Source organism: Panthera tigris, chromosome B2, assembly GCF_018350195.1.
Source record: "Panthera tigris isolate Pti1 chromosome B2, P.tigris_Pti1_mat1.1, whole genome shotgun sequence".
Lineage (NCBI taxonomy): Eukaryota > Metazoa > Chordata > Mammalia > Carnivora > Felidae > Panthera > Panthera tigris.
This window is the reverse complement of record NC_056664.1, coordinates 79,970,088-79,987,487: the sequence shown is the minus strand read 5'-3', so window position 1 is coordinate 79,987,487 and position 17,400 is coordinate 79,970,088. Positions and strand designations below refer to the sequence as shown.

Genomic DNA, 17,400 nt, shown 5'->3' with positions numbered 1-17,400 from the left:
AAAGAAAGAAAGAAAGAAAGAAAGAAAGAAAGAAAGAAAGGGAAAACCTGACTTATCTGACATTTTCCATTCTGCCAGTAAAGTCTGATGAATGATGCCTGTGGTCAATGAACTATGGCCACTGTGGATACGGACAGTCATTAAGAATACCTGCACCTGTATATTTCTGCTCCCACCAACTGAGATATAGGCTTATCGATAGCCAGATCACATTTACTACCAAATCCAATTATGCAGGTTTCCTTATTTCTCTAAGTAATAGTATTATGAAAGATTATATTGCCAAAGGAAGTTCTTTTCCAGTAAAAACTAAGCTGAATGCTTTGAAAAGATTCATAGGTGAGCAGAAAGATACACACACGATTGCTTGTCAAATCAAGTGAAGGTGAGATAATCCAAAATAATGGAAGAGAAAACCTAGTCTGTACTCACACTGATTAACAAGTATCTAGGGGCGCCTGGGTGGCTCAGTAGGTTGAGCATCAGACTTCAGCCCAGGTCATGATCTCACAATTCATGAGTTTGAGCCCTGCATCAGGCTCTGTGCTGACAGCTCAGGGCCTGGAGCCTGCTTCAGATTCTGTGTCTCCCTCTCTCTCTGCCCCTACCCAGCTCGTGCTCTGTCTTTCCCTTTCTCTTTCTCTCTCTCTTTCTCTTTCTTTCTCTTTCTCTTTCTCTCTCTCTCTCTCTCTCTCTCTCTCTCCTCTTTCAAAAATAAATAAAAACATTAAAAAAGGAAAAAAAGAAAAAAACAAGTATCTAAATTCTTACTCCATTTTAATTAAAGAAGGAAGGAAGGGAGGGATGGAAATCATAAGCAATGTCTTATAGGTGTGGTTTATGCAAGAAAGAAGTCAGGGGGCACCTGGCTCAGCTGGTAAAGCATTTGACTCTTGATCTCGAGGTCATGAGTTCAAGCCCCACGCTGGGTATACAGCTTACTTAAGAAAAAAAAAGAAAGAAAGAAGTCAGAACTCTAATCACTGGACTCATTCTCAAAGAAAAAGTCATGGTTCTATCACAAGAGATACAATTTATGTTACTACTTTTAAATACAATCAAAGTATATATCTTTTTTTAAAGATGTTTATTTATATTTAGAGAGAGAGAAACAGTGTTCGTCTGAAAGTGGGGCAGGGACAGAGAGGGAGAGAGAGAGAACATCTCAAGCAGGCTCCACGCTGTTGGCACAGAGCCTGATGCAGGGCTCAATACCATGAACAGTGAGATCATGACCTGAGCAGAAATCAAGTCAGACGCTTAACCAACTGAGCCACCCAGGCACCCCTAAAGTATATCGTTTTATTCATTACTCACATTCCCCATTGCAACACTTTTTCCAATTAGCTGATTTGATTAACTGTTATAATATAGTCTGTACAATAATTAAAAATGGCATAATCATATTTGTCAAATAACAGAACTAACTCTTGGTAAAGCAAAACTACTGACACAGCAGAAACTCACAGGCTTTCTAACAGTAACTTATTACCAGCTATAAACCGTCATATGGGGGTGCCTGGGTAGCTCAGTCAGTCGGTTAAGCAGCCAGCTCTTGATTTCAGCTCAGGCCATCTCACAGGTTCAGGAGTCTGAGCCCTGCATCGGGCTCTGGGCTCACAGTGACGAGCCTGCTTTGGATCATCTGCCTCTCTCTCTGCCTCTTTCCCGTTCACATGCATGCATGTTCTCTCCCTCTCTCTCTCTCAAAAATAAATAAATGTTAAAAAAAAATAAAAGTGGTGCCTGGGTGGCTCAGTCGTTAGACAACCAGCTTTGGCTCAGGTCATGATCTCATGGCTCGTGGGTTTGAGCCCCCTGTCAGGCTCTGTGCTGACAGCTCAGAGCCTGGAGCCTGCTTCAGATTCTGTGTCTCCCTCTCTCTCTGCCCGTCTCCTACTCACAACTCTGTCTCTCTCTCTCAAAAATAAACACACATTAAAAAAAATTTAATGAGGGGCGCCTGGGTGGCGCAGTCGGTTGAGCGTCCGACTTCAGCCAGGTCACGATCTCACGGTCCGTGAGTTCGAGCCCCGCGTCAGGCTCTGGGCTGATGGCTCGGAGCCTGGAGCCTGTTTCCGATTCTGTGTCTCCCTCTCTCTCTGCCCCTCCCCCGTTCATGCTATGTCTCTCTCTGTCCCAAAAATAAAATTAAAAAAAAAAAAAAAAAAAAAAAACGTTGAAAAAAAAAAATTTAATGAAAATAAAAAATAAAAATAAATTAATTTAAAAATAAACTGTCATATGGAGGAGGGAAAATCAGTCAATGGGTTTTTTACAGAATGGTGATAATGATTTGGTTAAACAGAAATCTAATAGATCAAAGTCTTCATTGCATATCATTTTACAGTTTTAGTTTTTACTACTGGCAGGTATTACTTAAAAAAAAAAAAAAAAAAGATGGGGCAACTGGGTGGCTTAGTCGGTTAAGTGTCCCAACCCTTGATTTTGGCTCAGGTTATGATCCCAGGGGATGAGCCCCACACCGGGCTCCACAATGAGAGCGTGAAGCCTGCTTGGGATCCTCTTTCTATCCCTCTGCCCCTCTTCCCCACATGAACCCTCTCTCTTCCCCTGTCTCTGAAATAAAATAAGAATACAATAAAATCTTAAAAAAAAAAAACAAAAAAATAAAGCAGTGTTGGTTCATAATTACAGGAAATGTACCATACTAATATCATGTAATAAGACATTAACAACGGAGAAAACTGGGGAGGGAGATGTAGCATGATAAACAAGATTTCTCTGTACTCCTGATTTTTTTTTTTTTTTTTTTTAAGTAAGCTCTACACCTAATGTGGGGCTTGAACTCATGACCCTGAGATGAGGAGTTGCATGCTGTACCTGAGCCAGACAGGCACCCCTGTGCTTCTGAATTTTACCATAAATCAAAAACCATTCTAACCAATAGTCTCTCAGTAAAAAAAATATTTGTATATTTCATCATATTAGAGACAAAATATGTGTATCCTAACATCTGCTCAGGAAGAGCATATGATAAATTCAATACTAACTCCTAGCAAACTTGGGGTTTATGAAAATTTAAGGGACCTTTTTTAAACTGATAAAGGATATATTTCTACTACAAAACAAAACCCTCAAACATCATACATGATGATGACACCACAAAAGCATCTCCTTTAAAGTCAAGCTTGCTTCTGTTTGAAAGAAGAGTAAGGCATGAATTGAGACAGAACTGGAAAGAAGCAAAGCTGACATTATTTACACTATGGCCACCAATGTAGAAAATCTACAAATTATTAGAATAAGAGTTTTAAGTTCCTGAATGTAAGATAAACACACAAAAACGCTTTCCTGTATGCCAGCAAAACAATTTTAAGGTTTTGGTTTTTTTTAACTTTATTTATTTTGAGAAAGAGGGAGAGAGAGCGTTAGAGGGGCAGAGAGGGAGTGAGAGAGAATCTGAGCCACCCAGGCACCCCGCAAGAGTTTTAAAACATAACTGATAAAAAGATATTTACAACAACAAAACCATTAAGTACACAGAAATTATATTCTCATTCTCTCTCTCTCCCCCCCTCTCTCTCTTCCCTTCTTTCTTGGTGCCTGGGTGGCTCAGTTAGCTAAGGATCTGACTCTAGGTTTCAGCTCAGTTCATGATCCCATGGTTCATCGGTTTGAGCCCTGCGCAGAGCCTGCTTAGGATTCTCTGTCTGCTTGTCTCCCTGCCTTTCTCTCTCTCTCAAAAATAAATAAACATTAAAAAAAAAAAAAAAGATTCTCTTTCTCTCTCTCTCTGTCCCTCTCCCTACCCATGCACTCTCTCTCTCTCAAAAAAATAAATAAATTATCAAAAAAAGAAAGAAAGAAAGAAATAGAAAGAAAGGCCTAAATCAGGGGTATGGAAACCTTTTCTTCTTACAAGGCCAGAAAGTAAATATTTTGTGCTTGCAGGCCATCTGGTCTGTCACAACCACCTACCCCTGCCACTGAAGCTCAAAAGCAACCAAAGACGACATGTAAACAAATAGGTCTGACTGTGTTCCAATAAAACTTTATTTACAAAAACAGGCAATTTGCTTCTGATCTAAATAAATGGCAAAACATAATTCAATCATATTTAGGAAAACTCAATATCAAAGTTGGCAATTCTCTCCAACTCAATGCAATCCCACTCAAACTTAACAAGTTGACCATAAAAATTAAATTGAAATGTAAAGGGCCTAGGAGAGGCAGGACATTTTTTATTTTGGAGAAAAAGAAGTAAACTTTTTATTAAAGTATAACATATAGGAAAAAAAAACACCAATCATAAGTATACAGTCCTATGATTTTTGACAACCTACACACATCCATCTAATTACCACCCAGATCAAGAAACAGATCATTATCATCACCTTAGAAGTATTACTCATGCCCTCTTGTAGCCACTATCCACTCCCAAATGTTGGCAAAGATGTGTGGAGAATAAAAGCATGCATATGGCTGATGACTGGTTTGTAGAAGAAGGACCTGCATATCAATGGAAGAGTGGGAAGAAGAGTGGAGATAGGTAGATTCCAAATGAGAACACCATTAACTTTGGAGGGAAGGCATATATGAACCTTGGGCAGAAGAGGACTGGGAGATAAGACTGTCAAATTTCATTAGAGTCAAACAGAAGATACTAAATGTCCAACTAAGGAATCTGGCCTTGAAATTTCAGAAGACAAGAGCACTGAAGGTTTCTGAGTTAGAAACACTGGTATAAAGAGAAAAGATTAACATGTGGAATGAACTAGAAAGACAAACGTGAAGAAACTGGTAAGGAGCTTATATAAGAGTCCACATAATAACATAACCCAAGATGGAGACAGTGAGATTGAAAAAGATATTTATATAAGGCATAATAATGAAAGCAAATAAGGTAGATGCCTAGATATGGGAAATATAAACAATTATCTCCTGCCTGAACTCATTCTCAAGCTACAAACTCTCATTATCTTTGATTCGTCCCTTACATCCACACTCACTTTCAAGTGATCACAAATTCTTAGTGATTTTATTTTTAAATCTCTCAAATTTAACATCTCCTTTCCACTCAGTCATTCCAGTTTTCAATATAATTATTACTCATTTAAATTATTACAAAGTCTCCTAACTAGTTTCCATACTACCAACACCTTTTTCCTTCTACCACTTTCCACACTAAAGCCAAAATCTGTTGACTTGTAACCTGTTTCACTCCCAGGTCAAAAAGCCTTTAAGAACCACCCAAAGCAACGTTATTGAATTAAGCTTCCCTAGCACAGAACTACAAGGCCTTTCCAGAAATATCACTACTTTTCTCACACTGCTACTCTAACCTACCCTATTCAGCCACATGAGATATTCTGTACTACCACAGCATATTTCTATTCTTTTTAATGCTTATTTATTTATTTATTTTGAGAGAGAACGGGGAGAGGGGGAGGGGGAGAGGCGGGGAGACAGAACCCCAAGTAGGCTCCAGCTCCATGCTGTCAGCACAGAGCTTGACACAGGGCTCAAATTCATGAACCGTGGGATCATGCTCTGAGCTGAAATCAAGTCGGACACTTAACCAACTGAGCCACCCAGGTGCCCCTACCAAAGCATGTTTCTATAATGTGAGGCAGCACACACGTTATTGAGAAATAGAGAAATGATGTTAGTGTAATGCAGAAACTATACTGGTTCACACAGGGTTCTTCCCAGATCATTACAGTTTTGCACCATTAACAGCAGCTAAATGCAGCAACTCTTGAAGGAATCTAGTCCTACACTGATGCCCTTACTCTAGGTGCCCATCACTCTCCTTTCTTCCTCTTGTCTCAGTACAGTAACAGGCTCTGTCTTGCAAGGGTGTAAGCATGATTTTCCTCAATCTTTATCAGGGTAGAAATAACCCAAATACCAGGCAATAAGCCAAAGCCATCCAGTCTGCCATCACAGTATTCACATCAAACCTGCAACCTGTGTTTATGTCCCTCTGTTCTTGTCTCCACAAATCAACAGCTTCAATTCTTCCTTTTCCTCCTTCCATCAGCCTATTTCATCTTTCTTCTTTCTTGAGAAAAAATCTATACTGACTGAGATATTCATTAGGAATTTTACTTGCATTAACTATGCCAACATTTTAATTAAAATTGTTATTGTTCCTGTTGGTGCTCTAGTAACATGAGTAGACAGGTTTTGAGTATTCTGCCCCTATTTTTCCCATAAACCCTGTTTTAGTGAGTTACAGAACTAAAGGTTTTTCAAAAATGCATACATTAAAGCAGAAATGTCTGTACTTGCAGTTCCTGAATTATGCCATGAACCTCAACTCCACAATCTCTTGCTCATTCTATTGCCCTGCCTGGTCTGCTCATCCTCTCCCCAACCCAGCTACCATAAAAGAGAACCCCCTTTTCTGGAGACATAGTCAACCCTCATTCCCTTATTGTACTGACATACTAAATACATCATTACATTTAGCTACCTCCATTGCAATCATTTGCTTTCTAAAGTTGTTGTTAGAGGCACCTGGGTAGCTCAGTTAAGCATACAACTTTTGGTTTTGGCTCAGGTCATGATGTCAGGGTTCGTGGGTTCAAGCTTTGCATCAGGCTCCGCACTAATAGTGCGGAGCCTGCTTGGAATCCTCCCTCTCTCTTCTTTCTCTGCCCCTTCTCTGTTCACTCGCAGGGCAGTGCCAGGGCAGGGCAGGGCAGGGCAGGGCACCCTCTCTCTTCTTTCTCTGCCCCTTCTCTGTTCACTCGCAGGGCCAGGGCCAGGGCCAGGCAGGGCAGGGCAGGGAAGAGAAAGAAAGGAAGAAAGGGAAAGAAAAGAAAAAAAGTTGTTTTTAGACTTCAGCATGTTTTTAGACTTCTAACCTGAAGGAGTTAGAACACAAAACTGATGAGTCCCATTCCCCCAGTTTTTGATTCTGTAGGTCTAGAGTGAGACATGAATATCTGCAACTCTAAAAAGTTCTCAGGTCATGCTGCTAGTTCAAGGACTACACTTTGAGAACTACCTTTTTAATTTTTTAATTTTTATTTTTTAAAGATTTTATTTTTAACTAATCTCTACACCCAATGTGGGGCTTGAACTTAACAACCCCCAAGACCACAAATCACATGCTCCACCGACTGAGCCAGCCAGATGCCCTAAGAACTACCTTTTTTAGACTAGTGCTGTCCAATAGAACTTTCCATAATGACAGAAATGTCCTATATCTGAGCTGTCCAATATAACACTAACCACATGTGACTATTGAGTACATAAAATATGCATAGTGTGACTGAGTACATTAGTCTCCTATTGCTGCTCTAACAACTTACCACAAACTTAGTGTCTTAACACATATTATCTTACAATCTCATTTGCCATGAGAAGCTCACAGAAAGGATTTCACAGAGCTGTGGTTATTACCATTTCAATAACACCTAACTAGCTCTAAATGCTATTGGGCTCTTATAAAAATGCTTTTGAATGTTGTACTAAGGCAATGAACTCCTGGACATCAGTATCTTATTTTCTATACCTGAAAAGCAAAATTTATTACGTTGTGTTAAACACTTGATGAACAAACACAAGGGGGTAAGTGATAAAGAGTAAATACTGCCACAAAAAGTAGGGGTACCAGATCAGATTTATAGACCCCTCTGCTGCCACCTCACAGTGCTGGAAAATTAGGAACTGTTTGTACTAAAACACAAACCAACAGTCAGCAATAAGATGCTAAAGTTAATAAACACATTCCTGTAAGTCCCAATTCACCAAGACCAAAACCAAAAGAGATCAACATCTGTTGCCTCCTGACATCTCTACTTCTTTCACTGGCACTAGCATTCCCTAATAGCCTTCTGATACAAGTCCACAATGTTTCTCCCATTTATCCTCGTTCTTTCCTTCTGAATTTTATTTCAGGCTCCACTATACCTATCTAATTATCTCCTCTCTCCAAATATATGCCACACACAATTGCTGGATTCATTTTTCAGAAGCAATCCTGCTCATTATCACTTCTTGCTAAAAAACTTTCCATTACTTCCCAATGTCTACTGAATAAAGCCCAAACGCCTTACCATGATACACACTAATGCCTACCTTTCTAGCTCCATCATTCACTATCCCAAGGTTTCCAAAATCCCAAGGTTCAGTGAAACTGGGTTCCTGTTTGCAAACACAATTCCTATACCATCTCCCCACTACATCTATGAGCTCACAAGGAAGTATGGGTGTGAATACCTACAGATTAGAATTTGAGAAATGAGGGGTTTAATAATTTATTTTTTTATTTACATCCAAGTTAGCATATAATGTAACAATGATTTCAGGAGTAGATTCATTAACGCCCCTTACCCATTTATCCCATCCCCCCTCCCACAACCCCTCCAGCAACCCTTTGTTTGTTCACCATATTTAAGAGTCTCTTAGGGGCGCCTGAGTGGCTCAGTCAGTTAAGCATAAGCATCAACTTCGGCTCAGGTCATGATCTCACAGTTCATGGGTTCAAGACCCGCATCAGGCTCTGTGCTGACAGCTGGGGCCTGGAGCCTGCTTCAGATTCTGTGTCTCCCTCTCTCTGCCCCTCCCCTGCTCACTCTGTCTGTCTCTGTCTCTCAATAATAAATAAACATTAAAAAAATAATAAAAAGAGTCTCTTATGTTTTGTCTCCCTCCTTGTTTTTATATTATTCTTGCTTCCCTTCCCTTATGTTCATCTGTTTTGTATCTTAAAGTCCTCATATGAGTGAAGTCGTATATTTGTCTTTCTCTGACTAATTTCACTTAGCATAATACCCTCTAGTTCCATCCACAGAGTTGCAAATGGCAAGAGAGAAATGAGGTTTTAGAAGTCAGGTGATATATTACACGATTAAGATACTTGGACTTCATCCAGTAGAGAATGAGAGAAACCACTGAAGGTTTTTAAAGCAAGAGACTATCATGATCAAATCTGCATTCCAGGAATTTAACTCTAGCAAGAAAAGTATTGAAAATATTAGTACCAAAAGATAAAGACTATGAAAACAGTGCAGGAGACAATGAGGGGTGACGAAGCCATCAGTAGTGGAAATAAGAAGCAGATCTGAGATTTCTGTGACAGAATCAAAAGATTTAATGGAAAGTGTATTTGAATGTCCAATCTTGACCACTTCAAAACCAGAGCCTGAGTTATCTTTTCAAAATGCAAATCTGATCATGTTCCCTCCTCTACTTAAAACCCTTCAGTGCTTCCTGCTGATTTTAGATTTAAAAATTTTGTCACAACTCTGCTTGCAAAGTCTAGGGAGACCTGGCCTCTGCCCACAATTCCAGAGATAGTCTATATCCTTCTTCCCCATTTCCCAGCAGGCAGTCTTTACTCTTGATCATACTGACCTTCTTTCAGCTCTTCGGCCATGCCAATTGTTCCCTCCCACCACAGGGCCTCTGCAGGGAGTGCTCTTTCCTCAATGCTCTACCATCACTCAACTCCTCGCTGGTATTTTGTCTTAAGTAATGTTTGAGCCTTCCCTGGCTACTCTCTCTCTCCACTATGTTAGGCCCTCTGTTACAAACTCTTATACCACTGTGTCCTTTCTCGATATGGCCTCTTTTCAGTTTATAATTACATTTTTGTGCGATTCCTAAAGAAATGTCCATCTCACCCACTGGAATGTAAGATCCATGAAGACCAGGACTGACTCTGTTCTGTTCACCACTGTATCACCAGCTCTCAGGACAGGGCCTTGCAAGTTAGTAGGTAATAAAAAGATATTTGTTGAATTACTGAAATCCCCAATTTATTAACAATAACTCCAAAGTTCCTAGCTTTGGTAACAAGGTAGTCATGCTTTCAACTGAAATAGAGAACCAAAGAAGACATGATAAATTATCTGTATGACATCCAGGTGAAGATGTCTAATAGACAACAAGAAACAGGAGTATGTAGCACAAAAGACAAAACGTAACTGGTAGAGTTGAGAGTTGAGATTACTGTCTTGAAATCACAAAGGCCAGTGATTCTCCTAAAATAGAAGGGAGGAGGGAAAAGAGGAAGGATTATGTATCAGAATCTCTTGGAAAGAGGGGTTTTATTCACATTTGCTCTCACTTTCCCCTAAATGAGGACCTCAATATATAATTAGAGGGACTACTGACAGAGGAGTGTTGCACCTAAACAGTGTAAAGGCAAAGGTTTACATGTTTAAAACCAAGATGATCAAAGAAAAGAGTTGAAAGCTCACTCATAATCATTTTAGGAACAAAGCACATGAAAGGAGGATTACCTAGCCTTTTGTGATAGGACAATGTCTTAAAGACAGTCTAAAGGAAATTTTCCTTAAAAAAAAAATTGAAGGAATGAAGTAAGCATTTATAGAGGAAAACAGGAAAAAGCCAGGGGAGGAGGAGAGTGTCTTTTAAGGTTCCTGGGAAAGGTTAAATCTAATACACCAAGATCCCCAAAGAAAATGTAAAGGGAAAATAACAAACACTACATATACTGAACACTACGTGCCAGGGCCTTAAATGTTCCAAATACATTATTTTAAATCTTCCCAAAATCCCGAGAAGTATATACTATTCTTTTTCCCGTTTCACAGTTGAGGAAACATATAACAAATGATTAAGAAACTTGCCCCAAGGTCAAACAGGTGTTAAATGGCATATTTGGGATTAGATTCCCACTGTCTTTAAAGCCAAATGACAAAATCAAGAATATTCATGAGAAAAGTATATATTTTTTTCTTTGAAAGGGGGCCACCTCTTGTGAAATGGGAAGAAATGCTATAAGATAATTGGGGTGGGGGTGGGGAAATTTTTGCTCTGGTCTCTGTCCTCCAATCAAAGAAGCGCTGAGTGAGATGGGGGAGGGGCACTGAGGAAGGGTAGAGGTTTGGAGCTATAGCTGCGGAGAATGGGAAAGACCAGGGAGGAATCTGGGAAAGACCAGGGAAGAATCAGTCAATGCCAACCCGATCCCTGAAGCACAAATCCTGAGATTCTGCATATTCTACATTAACATCTGAGTTGGGGCCAACTATGTGTCAGGTATGGTTCTAGGCGTTGTGGAGATAACTTCTCTGGGTATAAGAGTAGCGAAAACAACCAATATCAATGATCACCTTACACTTACGAAAGACCCATTCCTCCAGACTCCCATCCGGAAGCCTCAAGAAGTGCATTCCAAGACAAGATTGGTTTTGGGGGGAGGGGCGGGAGGAGCGGTCGAAAGGGTAGTTCCTACGTGCTCTCACCCCAATTCCCCCCTGGATCCTCTCGAGGGACCAGAGAGGAACGCGAATGCGAGCCCTGAAACTGCACCCGAGGGCGGCGGGAACGCGGCTACCTAAGGGCCCCGGACATCGGGCGTGCCCCCCCCCTTCCCCGACTCCGTGATTCTCTTCGACGCCTGGGCTCCCCGAAAACCGCTTGCTTCCGCTCGGAGCACTACCCTGCCATACAGCCTATTCCCAAGAGCCCCGAGCGGACGGGACCCCCACATCAACTTACCCGCCCTGCCCAGCCCAAGATAGCTGGGGCTCCTTTCTGGACACCGAGGTCTCCCAGGCATCTCCACCAATGCCAGAGCGCACTCAGGACGGGGAGGCGGGACCGAGCACCCATGGCCAATCAGACCAGACGTACAGCACGTCCCGGCGCACAGAACTAGTTCCCGCCTTTAGGAGGGCGAAAAAAAAAACCACGATTGGCGCCAAACTCGCGTAAGCTGGTGCGGAGTTTAAGGGAAAGGGGCGGGGCCTACGCTGATGCAGGAAGGGGCGGGGCTTGGAGCTGTTAAGGGCGGAGTCTGGGAGAAGCTCTTTAATGAAAGGGAAAGTAAACTCTAAGGCCCTGTCATTTATTTGGTCCTTTATTCTATAAATTCTGTTGAGCATGAACTGCGTGCTAGACGTGGTCCTGGACACTGGCTCGATAATGATGAATAAACACTGTTCCTTGCCCTCAGACACTTTCCTACATAATAGGCAAACAATTTAGGCCAGGGTGTTGAGAGCTTTGAAGAGGGGATACCAAGTAAAGTGGGGTAGGAGGAACATGAGAGCTTTTTAGAGGGTAGAATACCTGAATTGTCTTATAGAACATGCAGGAACTAGAGGCGCCCCTAGGGTCTAGCCTACGGGGGCGGGGCCTACGCCATTGATTGGAAGGGAAGTAAACCGAAACAACTTCCTCTGCTACCTGATCTGGGGATCTTCCTCTTGATCTCTAACCGTTTCCTCCTGTTTGTCCATTTTAATAACTTGTAACTGTCATATCGACTCGTATATTTTTAAATTTTCTGGAAAGACCTCCATTTGGCAGAATATGTTCTGGGAGAAAACCAATTTCCCAGATTCTCTCCCAATCGCTTTGTTTCGGAGAAGTCAGTCAGACAGGCAAGCATTCCAGGTAGCGGAGACGGAAAGAGTAGAGGGTGTGCAACCATAAGGCGTTTATTGTTGCTGGAGCATGAAGTGTGAGATGAGGCTGGCGGGGAAGCTACGGGTCAGAACTTGAAAGGCTATATATGCATACATATATACATATATACATGTATGTATATATATGTCAACGAACTTGGAATTTATCTTTAAATGATGAGGCATTGAAGGATTTTATGCTTGGTGCGGTGGTGATCTGATTTGCATTATTAAAATCCTCTGGCCTTGAGAAGGAGAAGTTTCAGATGTTATTACAGAGATCAGGCTAGAGAAAATGAGGATCTGAAGGAAATGGTAGGCAACAGGATAGATTTGAGAATATTTAGGAGATGAAATCAACAAATTTAGCAATTGATTGAATATTGGTTTTCAGCATAGGTGCATAATGATGACATTCATCAAAAAATATTAATGGAGAACATAAAATATATATCTCGAAAATAACTGAAGTTTTCCCCCAAAATTATCTTTCAGAGAAGAATGACCTTATTACTGATGTACTTACAAAGCCTCTCATTTTACTAGTACTTCTTAAAAACTTTACATTGACTAGAAAGTAGTGATTGGTTTAAAAATATTTGCTTAGGAGCGCCTGGGTGGCTCAGTTGGTTAGGCCTCTGACTTCAGCTCAGGTCATGATCTCACAGCTCATGAGTTCAAGTCCAGAGTAGGGCTCCATGCTGATAGCTCCGCTTTGGAATCTGTGTCTCCCTCTTTCCCGTGTAGAGCTCTGTGCTTCTGTGCTGACAGCGCTGCTTTGGAATAAATCTCCCTCTTTCTCTGTTTCTCTCTCTGTGTCTCAAAAATAAACATTTTAAAAAATGAATTTGCTCGGAAAGACCTCAACCAATGCCAAATTGGGAATTTGGGATACTTACAGAACAGAAGTCAACTGAAGGTATTTTTTTTTTAAGAAAACAAAGAAATATAACACAGTTACATGTTTTATTAAGTCTGAACTCACAATTGCAAATGTTGCTTTAAAAAAAAAAAAAGCAAATTCCGGGCGCCTGGGTGGCCCAGTCCGCTCAGGTCATGATCTCACAGTTCGTGAGTTGAAGTCCCGCATCTGGCTCTATGCTGACAGCTCAGAGCCTGGATGGAGCCTGCTTCCAATTGTGTGTCTCCCTCTCTCTCTGCTCCTCCCCTGCTCACATGCTGTCTCTCTCTCAAAAATAAATAAAGATTAAAAAAAGATTATATTAAAAAAACACAAATTCTAGTGGCACTTAACTGGCTTAGTTAGTAGAGCATGTGACTCTTGATCCTCTTGATCTTGGGGTAGTGAGTTCAAGCCCCACCTTGGGCATAAAGCTTACTTAAATAACAACAGGAAAAACAAGCAACTCCTGAAGATGTCTATATGTACTTATATTGGGTAATCTCCTAGGGATAGTGTTAAGGAAGGAAAAAGTACAGTATGGTATGCTAGCTTTTGTATAAGAAAAAAATGAGTGAAAGAAATGCAGTACATATATTTGCTTGTTTTTGCATAAAAAACACTTGAAGGGTAGGAGCCCCTGGGTGGCTCAATCAGTTAAGTGTCCGACTTTGGTTCAGGTCATAATCTCGCGGTTTGTGAGTTCGAGCCCCACGTCGGGCTCTGTGCTGACAGCTCAGAGCCTGGAGCCTGCTTTGGATTCTGTGTCTCCCTCTCTCTCTCTGCCCCTCCCTCACTTGTGCTCTCTCTCTCTCTCTCTCTCTCTCTCAAAAATAAATAGTGTAAAAAAAAAAAAACACTTGAAGGGTAAATTAGAACTTAATAAAAGGGTAATTTGGGGTGCCTGGGTGGCTCGGTTGGTTGAGCAATTGACTCTTGATCTCAGCTCGGTTGTTGATCGCACGGTTGTGAGTTCAAGATCCATGTCAGGCTCCAAGCTGGGTGTGGAGCCTACTTAAAAAAAAAAAAAAAAAAAAGGTGGGGTGCCTGGGTGGCTCAGTGGGTTAAGCAACTGACTTCAGCTCAGGTCTTGATCTCATGGTTCATGGGTTCGAGCCCCGCATTGGGCTCTGTGCAGACAGCCTGGAGCCTGGAGCCTGCTTCGGATTCTGTGTCTCCCTCTCTCTGCCCCTCCCCCACTTGTGCTCTGTCTCTCCCTCTCTCTTAAAAATAAATAAAATGTAAAAAAATTTTTTTTAATAAAAAAATTTTTAAAAAGGGTAATTCTTCAGGGAAAAAGACAGCTTTTTTTTTGATAACAGCTTTATTGACATATAATTCACATACCATATATTTCACCTATGTAAAGTGCTGAGTTTTCCTTTTTATAACCTTTTGCTTTTGAATCACAGAAGTGTTTCATGTATTCAAAAACTGAATCAAATCAGAAGGAAAAAATGCAAAAATTGAAAATAAATTGAAATAAATGAAACTGTGTAAACGAGAGAAACATAACCACTCAAACCAATAATAAGTGATATTTGAACACAGTGCTCTGACTATACATCATTAGTGGGATATATTCCAAGCACAAAAAGGATTGCAAAGAAATCTTATACTTTATGCAGTAGTTTTATTGTTAGTCTCAATATTGTAATTTTGAAACTATTTCATGTATATTGTAAGATAAAGAAGTGTGTAATATGTTAATAATTTTAGGAACCAAGATACTTGGTGAAAGCAGCCACAGATAACATATAAACAAATTAATATGACTGTGTTTCAATAAAGCTTTATTTATAGAGACTGAAATTTGAATTTTATATTTTTTACCTGTCACAAAATATTATCCTTCTTTTGATTGTATTCCCAACCACTTAAAAATGTAAAAGCTATTCTTTGCTTATAGACCAAAATGTACAACACCAGTCAATGAGCAAGATTTGGTCCATGGGCTGTAGTTTGCTGACACTGCTTTAAAGTCTCATCGCTTGGTACTCCCCCACAGGCACTATGCTTCCTACTGGACCTACAAAACATTTTTTCTTTTTTTAAAAGATTTTATTATTTATTATTTATTTTTATTTTTTATAATAAATTAATGTGGGGCTCAAACTCATGAACCATGAGATCATGACCTGAGCCAAAATCCAGAGCCAGACGTTTAACTGACTGAGCCACCAGGCACACCTAACCAAGCATTCTTTAAGAAGTTGGAGGACTTGCACTGTTAGTGAGCAGTGAGATGATTGATTTAATGTGTTAACTTATCTAGGTCACAGGCCCATATGTTTGGTTACATATTCTTTCTGGTTATGTCTGTGATAATGTTTCTGTCTGAAATGGTTGAATGAATAAAGTAGATTGCCCTCAGGGGGACTGGGTGGCTCATTTGGTTAAGGATCCGACTTGGGGTCAGGTCATGATCTCACGAGTTCCTGAGTTTGAGCTCTGCATCTGGCTCTGTGCTGACGGCTGGAGCCTGGAGCCTGCTTCAAGTTCTGTGTCTCCCTCTCTCTCTGCCCCTCCCCTACTACTGCTCTGTCTCTCACCCCCTCTCTCTCTAAAGTAAAAAAAAATCTAAAAAACATTTTTTTCATAAAAAATAGGGCACCTGAGTGGCTCAGCTGGTTAAGCATCCAACTTCTCAGGTCATGACCTTGTGGTTCTTGGGTTTGAGCCCCCATTGGACTCTGTGCTGGCAGATTAGAGCCTGGAGTCTGCTTCAGATTCTGTGTCTCCCTCTCTCTCTGCCCATTCCCCACTTTCACTCTCTCTCTCTCTCTCAAAAATAAACATTAAAAAAATCATTTAAATAAATAATAAATAAATAAATAAATAAATAAATAAATAAAGTAGATTGCCCTCAACACTGTGGGTATCATCCAATCAATTGGAGGTCTGAATAGAACAACCAGGTGGAGGAAGAGAGAATTTACTCCGATTTAGATCTGGAACATTGATTTTCTCTTGCTCTGGGACTAGAACGTAGACCATCAGTGCTTCTGTGTTTCAGGTCTTCTGTGTTCCAGGTGGCAGATCATGGGACTTCCTAGACCTTGTAAGTTCATGAGTCAATTCCATATATGTCAAATATATATAATAGGATATTATAGGAAATATTTGTTTATACATAAGCATCTTGTATTGTTTCTGTTTCTCTGGAGAATCTTGACTACTACAACAGATTTCAAGACTCACTATAAAGCTACAATATTTATGACAATGTGGCATTACTGCAAGTATAGACGAATGGCCTAATGGAACAGAATGGAGAGTCTAGGAACAGAACCACACATACAGGGTTACTTGATTTATGATAAAGACAATAAAGGATTGTCTTCCAAGTGGGAGAGAAAAACCCAGCCACAATAGTTTCTCCAGCAATGAATGAGATGTGGCAATCAGGGGAAAGTGAAACATGCCAAATGAGTAATGTCAGTCAAAAGACACCATGGCACAGAATATCAGTATTCTGACCAGGGCTCAGAGATGTGGCATATCAGTATGTGAAAACGAGGGCCCGAATTTATGTGGAAGGGAAAGTAGACTATGGTGAATATACAGATAAAAATAATGTGAGGCAAAAAGCAACAATAAATATAACTGATAACATTCTATTTCTTTTTTTTTTTTAACGTTTACTTATTTTTGAGACAGAGAGAGACAGAGCATGAACAGGGGAGGGTCACAGAGAGGGAGACACAGAATCTGAAACAGGCTCCAGGCTCTGAGCTGTCAGCACAGAGCCCGACGCGGGGCTCGAACTCACGGACCGTGAGATCATGACCTGAGCCGAAGTCGGATGCTTAACCGACTGAGCCACCCAGGCGCCCCGATAACATTCTATTTCTGAGAGACCAGACCAAAGACAAGGCATAGAGTGGACGATTCTTCTTTGGTCATTGTTTAGTGCAGTCTCATTTCCAAATCATGTATATAGTCTTTATAGTTCCTAGGGACAAGAATTTATTCTTTTACATAAAAATAAAAGGTGTCTTTTCAATAAAGGTGGAGAGCAACTGGATATCTATATGGAAATAAACCATGGATTACTTTTAAAAAATATTTTTAAAAAAGGGGTGTCTGAATGGCTTAGTCAGTATACCATGAGACTCTTGATCTTGGGATAGCAAGTTC

The 17,400-nt window shown here is 40.5% G+C and overlaps 1 protein-coding gene across 5 annotated transcripts in view; it reads right to left on the bottom strand.

Moving 5' to 3' along the window:
* The window catches only part of CASP8AP2 (caspase 8 associated protein 2), a 51,465-nt gene extending 50,558 nt beyond the window's left edge, over window positions 1-907 (bottom strand). For all 5 annotated transcript variants that reach the window (XR_006217742.1, XR_006217743.1, XM_015535211.2 and 2 more), the window contains exon 1: window positions 866-907. The gene's annotated coding sequence lies outside the window, so the exon portion shown is untranslated. The remainder of the gene's footprint in view (window positions 1-865) is intronic.
* Window positions 908-17,400: the final 16,493 nt, after the last annotated feature.